This window comes from Cajanus cajan, chromosome 8, assembly GCF_000230855.2.
Source record: "Cajanus cajan strain Asha chromosome 8, NIPB_CcT2T_4, whole genome shotgun sequence".
NCBI lineage: Eukaryota > Viridiplantae > Streptophyta > Magnoliopsida > Fabales > Fabaceae > Cajanus > Cajanus cajan.
The window spans coordinates 53,038,141-53,054,889 of NC_138524.1; positions in this window are offsets into that span (position 1 = coordinate 53,038,141).

Below are 16,749 nucleotides of genomic sequence, written 5' to 3' on the forward strand. Positions count from 1 at the left end.
AGATGCGGGAGATCACCGAGATTTGTAATTTTCAATAAATTTCAGCTATAAATAGGAACAGATAAAATATTTGTTAGTGCTCGAATTTGATCGAAAAAAATAAATCTCAGTGAAATGCGGGAGTCACCGAGATTTGTAATTTTCAACAAATTTCAGGTAATAAAGAGGGTTAGGGACAAAAATTGTTTGAAATTTCATTGATCATAATAAATCTTAGTGAGTTGTGAGAGTCACCGAGATTTGCTATTTTCTGTAAATTTCATCTATTGATAGTGTTATACAAAAAAATATTGGATACTGCTTGAAATTTATTGAAAATAATAAATCTTTGTGAGATGCGGGAGATCTTCGAGATTTGTAATTTTCAATGAATTTCAACTATAAATAAGAATAGATCAAATATTTGTTAGAATTTGTTTGAAAATATTAAATCTCAGTGAAAAGCGGGAGTCACTGAGATTTGTAATTTTCAACAAATTTATGGTAAGAAAGAGGGTTAGGGACAAAAATTGTTTGAAATTTCATTGATCATAATAAATCTTAGTGAGTTATGAGAGTCATTGAGATTTGTTATTTTCTATAAATTTCATCTATTAATAGTGTTATAGAAAAAAATATTGGATATTGCTTGAAATTTATTGAAAATAATAAATCTTAGTGAGATGTGGGAGATCACCGAGATTTGTAATTTTTAATGAATTTCAACTATAAATAGGAATAGATAAAATATTTGTTATTGCTCGAAGTTGATTGAAAATAATAAATCTTAGTGAAATGTGGGAGTCACCGAAATTTGTAATTTTCAACAAATTTCAGGTAATAAAGAGGGTTAGGGACAAAATTGTTTGAAATTTATTGTTCATAATAAATCTTAGTGAGTTATGAGACTCACTAAGATTTGTTATTTTCTATAAATTGCATCTATTAATAGTGTTATAGAAGAAAATGTTGGATATTGCTTGAAATTAATTCAAAATAATCTTTGTGAGATGCGGGAGATCACCGAGATTTGTAATTTTCAATGAATTTCAACTATAAATACCGATGGACAAAATATTTGATATTACTTTAATTTTAGTTACCATAATAAATCTTAGTGAGATGCAGAAGTCACTGAGATTTGTAATTTTCAACAAATTTCAGGTAATAAAGTGTGTTAGGGACAAAAATTGTTTGAAATTTATTCATCATAATATATTATATTGAGTTGTTGGACTCATTGAGATTTGTTATTCTCTATAAATTTCATCTATTAATTGTGTTAGAGAAAAAAATATTGGCTATTGCTTGAAATTTATTGAAAATAATAAATCTTAGGGAGATGCGGGAGATTACCGAGATTTTTAATTTTCAATGAATTTCAACTATAAATAGGAATAGATAAAATATTTGTTATTGCTCGAATTTGATTGAAAATGTTAAATCTCAAGAAAAGCGAGAGTCACCGAGATTTGTAATTTTCAACAAATTTCAGGAAATAAAGAGGGTTAGGGACTAAAATTGTTTGAAATTTCATTGATCATAATAAATCTTAGTGAGTTATGAGAGTCACCGAGATTTGTTATTTTCTGTAAATTTCTTCTATTAAGAGTGTTGTAGAAAAAAAAATATTGGATATTGCTTGAAATTTATTGAAAATAATAAATCTTAGCGAGATGCAGGAGATCAACGAGATTTGTAATTTTCAATGAATTTCAACTTTAAAGTGGAATAGATAAAATATTTGTTATTGCTCGAATTTGATTGGAAATAATAAATCTAAGTGAAAAGCGGGAGTCCCCGAGATTTGTAATTTTCAACAAATTTTAGGTAATAAAGAGGGTTAGGGACAAAAATTGTTTGAAATGTCATTGATCATAATAAATCTTAGTGAGTTATGAGAGTCACCGAGATTTGTTATTTTCTGTAAATTTCATCTATTAATAGTATTATAGAAAAAAAAATGTTGGATATTGCTTGAAATTTATTGAAAATAATAAAACTTAGTGAGATGCGGGAGATCACCAAGATTTTTAATTTTTAATAAATTTTAGCTATAAATAGGAATAGATAAAATATTTGTTATTACTCGAATTTGATTGGAAATAATAAATCTAAGTGAAAAGCGGGAGTCACCGAGATTTGTAATTTTCAACAAATTTCAGGTAATAAAGAGGGTTAGGGACAAAAATTGTTTGAAATGTCATTGATCATAATAAATCTTAGTGAGTTATGAGAGTCACCGAGATTTGTTATTTTCTGTAAATTTCATCTATTAATAGTATTATAGAAAAAAAATGTTGGATATTGCTTGAAATTTATTGAAAATAATAAATTTTTGTGAGATGTGGGAGATCACCGAGATTTGTAATTTTCAATGAATTTCAACTATAGATAGGAATAGATAAAATAATTAATATTGCTCGAATTTGATTGAAAATAATAAATCTCAGTGAAATGCGGGAGTCACCGAGATTTGTAATTTTCAACAAATTTCAGGTAATAAAGATGGTTAGGGACGAAAATTGTTTGAAATTTCATTGATCATAGTAAATCTTAGTGAGTTATGAGAGTCACCGAGATTTGTTATTTTCTGTAAATTTCATTTATTAATAGTATTATAGAAAAAAATATTGGATGTTGCTTGATATTGGATATTGCTTGAAATTTATTGAAAATAATAAATCTTAGTGAGATACGGTAGATCACCGAGATTTGTAATTTTCAATGAATTTCAACTATAAATAGGAATAGATAAAATATTTGTTATTGCTCGAATTTGATTGAAAATATTAAATCTCAAAAAGTGGGAGTCACCGAGATTTGTAATTTTCAACAAATTTCATGTAATAAAGAGGGTTAGGGAGAAAAATTGTTTGAAATTTCCTTGATCATAATAAATATTGGTGACTTATGAGAGTCACTAATATTTGTTATTTTCTGTAAATTTCATTTATTAATAGTATTATAGAAAAAAAATATTGGATGTGGTTTGAAATTTATTGAAAATAATATATCTTAGTGAGATGCGGGAGATCACCGAGATTTGTAATTTTCAATGAATTACAACTATAAATAGGAATAGATAAAATATTTGTTATTGCTCGAATTTGATTGAAAATATTAAATCTCAAAAAGTGGGAGTCACCGAGATTTGTAATTTTCAACCAATTTCAGGTAATAAAGAGGGTTAGGGACAAAAATTGTTTGAAATTTCATTGATCATAATAAATCCTAGTGAGATGCAGAAATCACTGAGATTTGTAATTTTCAACAAATTTCAAGTAATAAAGTGTGTTAGGGACAAAAATTGTTTGAAATTTATTCATCATAATATATTATATTGAGTTGTTGGACTCATTGAGATTTGTTATTCTCTATAAATTTCATCTATTAATTGTGTTAGAGAAAAAAATATTGGCTATTGCTTGAAATTTATTGAAAATAATAAATCTTAGGGAGATGCGGGAGATTACCGAGATTTTTAATTTTCAATGAATTTCAACTATAAATAGGAATAGATAAAATATTTGTTATTGCTCGAATTTGATTGAAAATGCTAAATCTCAAGAAAAGCGAGAGTCACCGAGATTTGTAATTTTCAACAAATTTCAGGAAATAAAGAGGGTTAGGGACTAAAATTGTTTGAAATTTCATTGATCATAATAAATCTTAGTGAGTTATGAGAGTCACCGAGATTTGTTATTTTCTGTAAATTTCTTCTATTAAGAGTGTTGTAGAAAAAAAATATTGGATATTGCTTGAAATTTATTGAAAATAATAAATCTTAGCAAGATGCGGGAGATCAACAAGATTTGTAATTTTCAATGAATTTCAACTTTAAAGTGGAATAGATAAAATATTTGTTATTGCTCGAATTTGATTGAAAATAATAAATCTAAGTGAAAAGCGGGAGTCCCCGAGATTTGTAATTTTCAACAAATTTCAGGTAATAAAGAGGGTTAGGGACAAAAATTGTTCGAAATTTCATCGATCATAATAAATCTTAGTGAGTTATGAGAGTCACTGAGATTTGTTATTTTCTATAAATTTCATCTATTAATAGTGTTATAGAAAAAAAAATATTGGATACTACTTGAAATTTATTGAAAATAATAAATCTTAGTGAGATGCGAGAGATCACTGATATTTGTAATTTTCAATGAATTTCAGCTATAAATAGGAACAGATAAAATATTTGTTATTGCTCGAATTTGATTGAAAATAATAAATCTAAGTGAAATGCGGGAGTCACCGAGATTTATAATTTTCAACAAATTTCAGGTAATAAAGAGCATAGTTTTAAAAACCGGACCGGTCATCGAACCGGTTAAGGTATTGGGTCAGTGGGTCAAAGGTTGAACCGGTGGGTCACTGGTTGAACCGCATGACTCGATTTTTATTTATTTTTATTAAAAAATATTCATATTAAATATATTTATACTTCTAAATTTTAATAAATTCATATCTTATTTTAAATTTAAATTATTTTATCTTATTTAAAATTATTTTTATTTTTATTTTGTAAAAAAATATATAAAAAAATTACATGTTAAACGGTATATTAATACAAATTAAAAATATAAATAATATGTACATATATAATATGCTTGCAATTAATATCACAAAATAATATATGTAATATTTACATAGATATTGAATTATTAAATATATAATTTAAAATTAATAATATATTATAAAAGTTATTTAAGTTGTATATATTGCAAACAAATATATTAGAAGAAGTAGTCATTGTTATATTTAATAAGACTCCTTGCTTTTTCATTAAGAGATTCAATTTTCATTATTATTTTTGTGATTTATGGTCCCTTAAAATTTTTTTAAAAAAAAAAAAAAAAAAAAGTGGTTGAACCGGTTTGACCCACCGGTTCACCGGTTGAACCGGAAAATTGACCGGTTCAATCCGGTTTGAAACGAGTCGACTGCATAACCGATCCAACTTCAGATTCGGACCGGCTGGACCACCGGTTCCCGGTCCGACCGGTCCGACCGGCCGGGTCGGTCCGGGTTTTAAAACACTGATAAAGAGGGTTAGGGACAAAATTGTTTGAAATTTATTGATCATGATAAATCTTAGTGAGTTATGAGAGTCACTGAGATTTGTTATTTTCTATAAATTTCATTTATTAATAATGTTATGTTAAAAAATAATGAATATTGCTTGAAATTTATTCAGAATAATAAATCTTAGTGAGATGCGGGAGATCATCGAGATTTGTAAATTTCAATGAATTTCAACTATATATAGGAATACATATAATATTTGTTATTGCTCGAATTTGATTGAAAATAATAAATCTCAGTGAAATGTGGGAGTTACCTAGATTTATAATTTTCAACAAATTTCAGGTAATAAAATAGGGTTAGGGACAAAAATTGTTTGAAATTTCATTGATCATAATAAATCTTAGTGAGTTATGAGAGTCACCGAGATTTGCTATTTTCTATAAATTTTATCTATTAATAGTGTTATAGAAAAATAATATTGGAAATTGCTTGAAATTTATTGAAAATAATAAATCTTAGGCAGATGCGGCAGATCCCCGAGATTTGTAATTTTCATTGAATTTCAGCTATAAAAAGGAATGGATAAAATATTTGTTATTGCTCGAATTTGATTGAAAATAATAAATCTCAATGAATGCTGGAGTCACCGAGATTTGTAACTTTCAACAAATTTCAGGTAATAAAGAGGGATAGGGACAAAATTGTTTGAAATTTATTGATCATAATAAATCTTAGTGAGTTATGAGAGTCACCGAGATTTGTTATTTTCTGTAAATTTCATCTATTAATAGTGTTATAGAAAAATAATAATGGATATTGCTTGAAATTTATTGAAAATAAAAAATCTTAGTGAGATACGGTAGATCACCGAGATTTGTAATTTTCAATAAATTTCAACTATAAATAGGAATAAATAAAATATTTTTTATTGCTCGAATTTGATTGAAAATATTAAATCTCAAAAAGTGGGAGTCACCGAGATTTGTAATTTTCAACAAATTTCAGGTAAAAAAGAGGGTTAGGGACATAAATTGTTTGAAATTTCATTGATCATAATAAATCTTAGTGAGTTATGAGAGTCATCGAGATTTGTTATTTTCTGTAAATTTCATTTATTAATAGTATTATAGAAAAAACTATTGGATGTTGCTTGAAATTTATTGAAAATATTAAATCTTAGTCAGATGCAGGAGATCACCGAGATTTGTAATTTTCGATGAATTTCAACTATAAATAGGAATAGATAAAATATTTGTTATTGCTCGAATTTGATTGAAAATGTTAAATCTCAAAAAGTGGGAGTCACCGAGATTTGTAATTTTCAACAAATTTTAAGTAATAAAGAGGGTAAGGGACAAAAATTGTTTAAAAATTCATTGATCATAATAAATTTTAGTGAGTTATGAGAGTCACCGAGATTTGTTATTTTCTGTAAATTTCATCTATTAATAGTGTTATAGAAAAAAAATATTGGATATTGCTTGAAATTTATTGAAAATAATAAATCTTAGTGAGATGCGGGAGATCAGCGAGATTTGTAATTTTCAATGAATTTCAACTATAAATAGGAATAGATAAAATATTTGTTATTGCTCGAATTTGATTGAAAATAATAAATCTCAGTGAAATGCGGGAGTCACCGAGATTTATAATTTTCAACATATTTCAGGTAATAAAAAGGGTTAGGGACAAAAATTGATTGAATTTTCATCGATCATAATAAATCTTAGTGAGTAATGAGAGTCACCGAGATTTGTTATTTTTTTGTAAATTTCATCTATTAATAGTGTTATAGAAAAAAAAATTAGATATTACTTGAAATTTATTGAAAATAATAAATCTTAGTGAGAAGCGGGAGGTCACCAAGATTTGTAATTTTCAATGAATTTCAACAATAAATAGGAATAGATAAAATTTTTGTTATTGTTGAATTTGATTGAAAATAATAAATTTCAGTGAAATGCGGGAGTCACCGAGATTTATAATTTTCAAAAAATTTCAGGTAATAAAGAGGGTTAGGGACAAAAAATGTTTGAAATTTATTGATCATAATAAGTCTTAGTGAGTTATGAGAATCACCGAGATTTGTTATTTTCTATAAATTTAATCTATTAATAGTGTTATAGAAAAAAATATAGGATATTGCTTGAAATCTATTGAAAATAATAAATCTTAGTGAGATGCGGGAGATCACTGAGATTTGTAATTTTCAATGAATTTCAACTATAATATGAATAGATAAAATATTTGTTATTGCTCGAATTTGTATGAAAATAATAAATCTCAGTGAAATGCAGGAGTCACCGAGATTTATAATTTTCAACAAATTTCAGGTAACAGAGAGGGTTACGGACAAAAATTGTTTGAAATTTCATCGATCATAATAAATCTTAGTGAGTTATGAGAGTCACTAAGATTTGTTATTTTCTATAAATTTCATCTATTAATAGTGTTATAGAAAAAAAAATATTGGATACTGCTTGAAATTTATATAAAATAATAAATCTTAGTGAGATGCGAGAGATCACCGAGATTTGTAATTTTCAATAAATTTCAACTATAAATAGGAATAAATAAAATATTTTTTATTGCTCGAATTTGATTGAAAATATTAAATCTCAAAAAGTGGGAGTCACCGAGATTTGTAATTTTCAACAAATTTCAGGTAAAAAAGAGGGTTAGGGACATAAATTGTTTGAAATTTCATTGATCATAATAAATCTTAGTGAGTTATGAGAGTCACCGAGATTTGTTATTTTCTGTAAATTTCATCTATTAATAGTGTTATAGAAAAATAATAATGGATATTGCTTGAAATTTATTGAAAATAAAAAATCTTAGTGAGATACGGTAGATCACCGAGATTTGTAATTTTCAATAAATTTCAACTATAAATAGGAATAAATAAAATATTTTTTATTGCTCGAATTTGATTGAAAATATTAAATCTCAAAAAGTGGGAGTCACCGAGATTTGTAATTTTCAACAAATTTCAGGTAAAAAAGAGGGTTAGGGACATAAATTGTTTGAAATTTCATTGATCATAATAAATCTTAGTGAGTTATGAGAGTCATCGAGATTTGTTATTTTCTGTAAATTTCATTTATTAATAGTATTATAGAAAAAACTATTGGATGTTGCTTGAAATTTATTGAAAATATTAAATCTTAGTCAGATGCAGGAGATCACCGAGATTTGTAATTTTCGATGAATTTCAACTATAAATAGGAATAGATAAAATATTTGTTATTGCTCGAATTTGATTGAAAATGTTAAATCTCAAAAAGTGGGAGTCACCGAGATTTGTAATTTTCAACAAATTTTAAGTAATAAAGAGGGTAAGGGACAAAAATTGTTTAAAAATTCATTGATCATAATAAATTTTAGTGAGTTATGAGAGTCACCGAGATTTGTTATTTTCTGTAAATTTCATCTATTAATAGTGTTATAGAAAAAAAATATTGGATATTGCTTGAAATTTATTGAAAATAATAAATCTTAGTGAGATGCGGGAGATCAGCGAGATTTGTAATTTTCAATGAATTTCAACTATAAATAGGAATAGATAAAATATTTGTTATTGCTCGAATTTGATTGAAAATAATAAATCTCAGTGAAATGCGGGAGTCACCGAGATTTATAATTTTCAACATATTTCAGGTAATAAAAAGGGTTAGGGACAAAAATTGATTGAATTTTCATCGATCATAATAAATCTTAGTGAGTAATGAGAGTCACCGAGATTTGTTATTTTTTTGTAAATTTCATCTATTAATAGTGTTATAGAAAAAAAAATTAGATATTACTTGAAATTTATTGAAAATAATAAATCTTAGTGAGAAGCGGGAGGTCACCAAGATTTGTAATTTTCAATGAATTTCAACAATAAATAGGAATAGATAAAATTTTTGTTATTGTTGAATTTGATTGAAAATAATAAATTTCAGTGAAATGCGGGAGTCACCGAGATTTATAATTTTCAAAAAATTTCAGGTAATAAAGAGGGTTAGGGACAAAAAATGTTTGAAATTTATTGATCATAATAAGTCTTAGTGAGTTATGAGAATCACCGAGATTTGTTATTTTCTATAAATTTAATCTATTAATAGTGTTATAGAAAAAAATATAGGATATTGCTTGAAATCTATTGAAAATAATAAATCTTAGTGAGATGCGGGAGATCACTGAGATTTGTAATTTTCAATGAATTTCAACTATAATATGAATAGATAAAATATTTGTTATTGCTCGAATTTGTATGAAAATAATAAATCTCAGTGAAATGCAGGAGTCACCGAGATTTATAATTTTCAACAAATTTCAGGTAACAGAGAGGGTTACGGACAAAAATTGTTTGAAATTTCATCGATCATAATAAATCTTAGTGAGTTATGAGAGTCACTAAGATTTGTTATTTTCTATAAATTTCATCTATTAATAGTGTTATAGAAAAAAAAATATTGGATACTGCTTGAAATTTATATAAAATAATAAATCTTAGTGAGATGCGAGAGATCACCGAGATTTGTAATTTTCAATAAATTTCAACTATAAATAGGAATAAATAAAATATTTTTTATTGCTCGAATTTGATTGAAAATATTAAATCTCAAAAAGTGGGAGTCACCGAGATTTGTAATTTTCAACAAATTTCAGGTAAAAAAGAGGGTTAGGGACATAAATTGTTTGAAATTTCATTGATCATAATAAATCTTAGTGAGTTATGAGAGTCACCGAGATTTGTTATTTTCTGTAAATTTCATCTATTAATAGTGTTATAGAAAAATAATAATGGATATTGCTTGAAATTTATTGAAAATAAAAAATCTTAGTGAGATACGGTAGATCACCGAGATTTGTAATTTTCAATAAATTTCAACTATAAATAGGAATAAATAAAATATTTTTTATTGCTCGAATTTGATTGAAAATATTAAATCTCAAAAAGTGGGAGTCACCGAGATTTGTAATTTTCAACAAATTTCAGGTAAAAAAGAGGGTTAGGGACATAAATTGTTTGAAATTTCATTGATCATAATAAATCTTAGTGAGTTATGAGAGTCATCGAGATTTGTTATTTTCTGTAAATTTCATTTATTAATAGTATTATAGAAAAAACTATTGGATGTTGCTTGAAATTTATTGAAAATATTAAATCTTAGTCAGATGCAGGAGATCACCGAGATTTGTAATTTTCGATGAATTTCAACTATAAATAGGAATAGATAAAATATTTGTTATTGCTCGAATTTGATTGAAAATGTTAAATCTCAAAAAGTGGGAGTCACCGAGATTTGTAATTTTCAACAAATTTTAAGTAATAAAGAGGGTAAGGGACAAAAATTGTTTAAAAATTCATTGATCATAATAAATTTTAGTGAGTTATGAGAGTCACCGAGATTTGTTATTTTCTGTAAATTTCATCTATTAATAGTGTTATAGAAAAAAAATATTGGATATTGCTTGAAATTTATTGAAAATAATAAATCTTAGTGAGATGCGGGAGATCAGCGAGATTTGTAATTTTCAATGAATTTCAACTATAAATAGGAATAGATAAAATATTTGTTATTGCTCGAATTTGATTGAAAATAATAAATCTCAGTGAAATGCGGGAGTCACCGAGATTTATAATTTTCAACATATTTCAGGTAATAAAAAGGGTTAGGGACAAAAATTGATTGAATTTTCATCGATCATAATAAATCTTAGTGAGTAATGAGAGTCACCGAGATTTGTTATTTTTTTGTAAATTTCATCTATTAATAGTGTTATAGAAAAAAAAATTAGATATTACTTGAAATTTATTGAAAATAATAAATCTTAGTGAGAAGCGGGAGGTCACCAAGATTTGTAATTTTCAATGAATTTCAACAATAAATAGGAATAGATAAAATTTTTGTTATTGTTGAATTTGATTGAAAATAATAAATTTCAGTGAAATGCGGGAGTCACCGAGATTTATAATTTTCAAAAAATTTCAGGTAATAAAGAGGGTTAGGGACAAAAAATGTTTGAAATTTATTGATCATAATAAGTCTTAGTGAGTTATGAGAATCACCGAGATTTGTTATTTTCTATAAATTTAATCTATTAATAGTGTTATAGAAAAAAATATAGGATATTGCTTGAAATCTATTGAAAATAATAAATCTTAGTGAGATGCGGGAGATCACTGAGATTTGTAATTTTCAATGAATTTCAACTATAATATGAATAGATAAAATATTTGTTATTGCTCGAATTTGTATGAAAATAATAAATCTCAGTGAAATGCAGGAGTCACCGAGATTTATAATTTTCAACAAATTTCAGGTAACAGAGAGGGTTACGGACAAAAATTGTTTGAAATTTCATCGATCATAATAAATCTTAGTGAGTTATGAGAGTCACTAAGATTTGTTATTTTCTATAAATTTCATCTATTAATAGTGTTATAGAAAAAAAAATATTGGATACTGCTTGAAATTTATATAAAATAATAAATCTTAGTGAGATGCGAGAGATCACCGAGATTTGTAATTTTCAATAAATTTCAACTATAAATAGGAATAAATAAAATATTTTTTATTGCTCGAATTTGATTGAAAATATTAAATCTCAAAAAGTGGGAGTCACCGAGATTTGTAATTTTCAACAAATTTCAGGTAAAAAAGAGGGTTAGGGACATAAATTGTTTGAAATTTCATTGATCATAATAAATCTTAGTGAGTTATGAGAGTCACCGAGATTTGTTATTTTCTGTAAATTTCATCTATTAATAGTGTTATAGAAAAATAATAATGGATATTGCTTGAAATTTATTGAAAATAAAAAATCTTAGTGAGATACGGTAGATCACCGAGATTTGTAATTTTCAATAAATTTCAACTATAAATAGGAATAAATAAAATATTTTTTATTGCTCGAATTTGATTGAAAATATTAAATCTCAAAAAGTGGGAGTCACCGAGATTTGTAATTTTCAACAAATTTCAGGTAAAAAAGAGGGTTAGGGACATAAATTGTTTGAAATTTCATTGATCATAATAAATCTTAGTGAGTTATGAGAGTCATCGAGATTTGTTATTTTCTGTAAATTTCATTTATTAATAGTATTATAGAAAAAACTATTGGATGTTGCTTGAAATTTATTGAAAATATTAAATCTTAGTCAGATGCAGGAGATCACCGAGATTTGTAATTTTCGATGAATTTCAACTATAAATAGGAATAGATAAAATATTTGTTATTGCTCGAATTTGATTGAAAATGTTAAATCTCAAAAAGTGGGAGTCACCGAGATTTGTAATTTTCAACAAATTTTAAGTAATAAAGAGGGTAAGGGACAAAAATTGTTTAAAAATTCATTGATCATAATAAATTTTAGTGAGTTATGAGAGTCACCGAGATTTGTTATTTTCTGTAAATTTCATCTATTAATAGTGTTATAGAAAAAAAATATTGGATATTGCTTGAAATTTATTGAAAATAATAAATCTTAGTGAGATGCGGGAGATCAGCGAGATTTGTAATTTTCAATGAATTTCAACTATAAATAGGAATAGATAAAATATTTGTTATTGCTCGAATTTGATTGAAAATAATAAATCTCAGTGAAATGCGGGAGTCACCGAGATTTATAATTTTCAACATATTTCAGGTAATAAAAAGGGTTAGGGACAAAAATTGATTGAATTTTCATCGATCATAATAAATCTTAGTGAGTAATGAGAGTCACCGAGATTTGTTATTTTTTTGTAAATTTCATCTATTAATAGTGTTATAGAAAAAAAAATTAGATATTACTTGAAATTTATTGAAAATAATAAATCTTAGTGAGAAGCGGGAGGTCACCAAGATTTGTAATTTTCAATGAATTTCAACAATAAATAGGAATAGATAAAATTTTTGTTATTGTTGAATTTGATTGAAAATAATAAATTTCAGTGAAATGCGGGAGTCACCGAGATTTATAATTTTCAAAAAATTTCAGGTAATAAAGAGGGTTAGGGACAAAAAATGTTTGAAATTTATTGATCATAATAAGTCTTAGTGAGTTATGAGAATCACCGAGATTTGTTATTTTCTATAAATTTAATCTATTAATAGTGTTATAGAAAAAAATATAGGATATTGCTTGAAATCTATTGAAAATAATAAATCTTAGTGAGATGCGGGAGATCACTGAGATTTGTAATTTTCAATGAATTTCAACTATAATATGAATAGATAAAATATTTGTTATTGCTCGAATTTGTATGAAAATAATAAATCTCAGTGAAATGCAGGAGTCACCGAGATTTATAATTTTCAACAAATTTCAGGTAACAGAGAGGGTTACGGACAAAAATTGTTTGAAATTTCATCGATCATAATAAATCTTAGTGAGTTATGAGAGTCACTAAGATTTGTTATTTTCTATAAATTTCATCTATTAATAGTGTTATAGAAAAAAAAATATTGGATACTGCTTGAAATTTATATAAAATAATAAATCTTAGTGAGATGCGAGAGATCACCGAGATTTGTAATTTTCAATAAATTTCAACTATAAATAGGAATAAATAAAATATTTTTTATTGCTCGAATTTGATTGAAAATATTAAATCTCAAAAAGTGGGAGTCACCGAGATTTGTAATTTTCAACAAATTTCAGGTAAAAAAGAGGGTTAGGGACATAAATTGTTTGAAATTTCATTGATCATAATAAATCTTAGTGAGTTATGAGAGTCACCGAGATTTGTTATTTTCTGTAAATTTCATTTATTAATAGTGTTATAGAAAAATAATATTGGATATTGCTTGAAATTTATTGAAAATAATAAATCTTAGTGAGATACGGGAGATCACCGAGATTTGTAATTTTCAATGAATTTCAACTATAAATAGGAACAGATAAAATATTTGTTATTGCTCGAATTTGATTGAAAATAATAAATCTCAGTGAAATGCGGGAGTCACCCAGATTTATAATTTTCAACAAATATCAGGTAATAAAGAGGGTTAGGGACAAAATTGGTTGAAATTTATTGATCATGATAAATCTTAGTGAGTTATGAGAGTCACTGATATTTGTTATTTTCTATAAATTTCATTTATTAATAGCGTTATGTTAAAAAATAATGGATATTGCTTGAAATTTATTCAAAATAATAAATCTTAGTGAGATGCGGGAGATCACTGAGGTTTGTAATTTTCAATGAATTTCAACTATATATAGGAATGCATAAAATATTTGTTATTGCTCGAATTTGATTGAAAATAATAAATCTCAGTGAAATCTGGGTGTCACCTAGATTTATAATCTTCAACAAATTTCAGGTAATAAAGAGGGTTAGGGACAAAAATTGTTTGAAATTTCATTGATCATAATAAATCTTAGTGAGTTATAAGAGTCACGGAGATTAGTTATTTTCTGTAAATTTCATCTATTAATAGTGTTATAGAAAAAAAATATTGGATATTGCTTGAAATTTGTTGAAAATAATAAATCTTAGTGAGATGCGGGAGATCACCGAAATTTGTAATTTTCAATGAATTCCAACTATAAATAGGAATAGATAAAATATTTGTTATTGCCCGAATTTGATTGAAAATAATAAATCTCAGTGAAATGCGAGAGTCACCGAGATTTATAATTTTCAACAAATTTCAGGTAATAAAGAGGGTTAGGGACAAAAATTGTTTGAAATTTCATCGATCATAATAAATCATAGTGAGTTATGAGAGTCACCGAGATTTGTTATTTTCTGTAAATTTCATCTATTAAAAGTGTTATAGAAAAAAATATTAGATATTGGTTGAAATTTATTGAAAATAATAAATCTTAGTGAGATGCGGGAGGTGACCGAGATTTGTAATTTTCAATGAATTTTAACTATAAATAGGAATAGATAAAATATTTGTTATTGCTCGAATTTGATTGAAAATAATAAATCTTAGTGAAATGCGGGAGTCACCGAGATTTGTAATTTTCAACAAATTTCAGGTAATAAAGAGGGTTAGGGACAAAAATTGTTTGAAATTTCATCGATCATAATAAATCTTAGTGAGTTAAGAGTGTCACTGAGATTTGTTATTTTCTATAAATTTCATCTATTAATAGTGTTATAGAAAAAAAATATTGGATATTGCTTGAAATTTATTGAAAATAAGAAATCTTAGGCAGATGCGGGAGATCACCGAGATTTGTAATTTTCAATGAATTTCAGCTATAGAAAGGAATAGATAAAATATTTGTTATTGCTCGAATTTGATTGAAAATAATAAATCTCAGTGTAATGCGGGAGTCACTGAGATTTATAATTTTCAACAAATTTCAGGTAATAAAGAGGGTTAGGGACAAAAATTGTTTGAATTTTCATCGATCCTAATAAATCTTAGTGAGTTATGAGAGTCACCGAGATTTGTTATTTTCTGTAAAGTTCATCTATTAATAGTGTTATAGAAAAATAATATTGGATATTGCTTGAAATTTATTGAAAATAATAAATCTTAGTGAGATACGGGAGATCACCGAGATTTGTAATTTTCAATGAATTTCATTTATAAATAGGAATAAATAAAATATTTGTTATTGCAGGAATTTGATTGAAAATATTAAATCTCAAAAAGTGAGAGTCACCGAGATTTGAAATTTTCAACAAATTTCAGGTAAAAAAGAGGGTTAGGGACAAAAATTGTTTGAAATTTCAATGATCATAATAAATCTTAGTGAGTTATGAGAGTCACCGAGATTTGTTATTTTCTGTAAATTTCATCTATTAATAGTGTTATAGAAAAAACATATTGGATATTGCTTGAAATTTATTGAAAATGATAAATCTTAGTGAGATGCTGGAGATCCCCGAGATTTGTTATTTGCAATGAATTTCAACTATAAATAGGAATAGATAAAATATTTGTTATTGCTCGAATTTGATTGAAAATAATAAATCTCAATGAATGTTGGAGTCACTGAGATTCGTAACTTTCAACAAATTTCAGGTAATAAATAGGGATAGGGACAAAATTGTTTGAAATTTATTGATCATAACAAATCTTAGTGAGTTATGAGAGTCACCGAGATTTGTTATTTTCTGTAAATTTCATCTGTTAATAGTGTTATAGAAAAAAAATATTAGATATTGCTTGAAATTTATTGAAAATAATAAATCTTAGTGAGATGCAGGAGGTCACCGGGATTTGTAATTTTCAATGAATTTCAACTATAAATAGGAATAGATAAAATATTTGTTATTGTTGAATTTGATTGAAAATAATAAATTTCAGTGAAATGCGGGAGTCACCGAGATTTGTAATTTTCAACAAATTTCAGGTAATAAAGAGGGTTAGGGGCAAAAGTTGTTTGAAATTTATTGATCATAATACATCTTAGTGAGTTATGAGAGTCACCGAGAATTGTTATTTTCTATAAATTTCATCTATTAATAGTGTTATAGAAAAAAAATATTGGATATTGCTTGAAATTTATAGAAAATGATAAATCTTAGTGAGATGCTGGAGATCCCCGAGATTTGTTATTTGCAATAAATTTCAACTATAAATAGGAATAGATAAAATATTTGTTATTGCTCGAATTTGATTGAAAATAATAAATCTCAATGAATGCTGGAGTCACCGAGATTCGTAACTTTCAACAAATTTCAGGTAATAAATAGGGTTAGGGACAAAATTGTTTGAAATTTATTGATCATAACAAATCTTAGTGAGTTATAAGAGTCACCGAGATTTGTTATTTTCTGTAAATTTCATCTATTA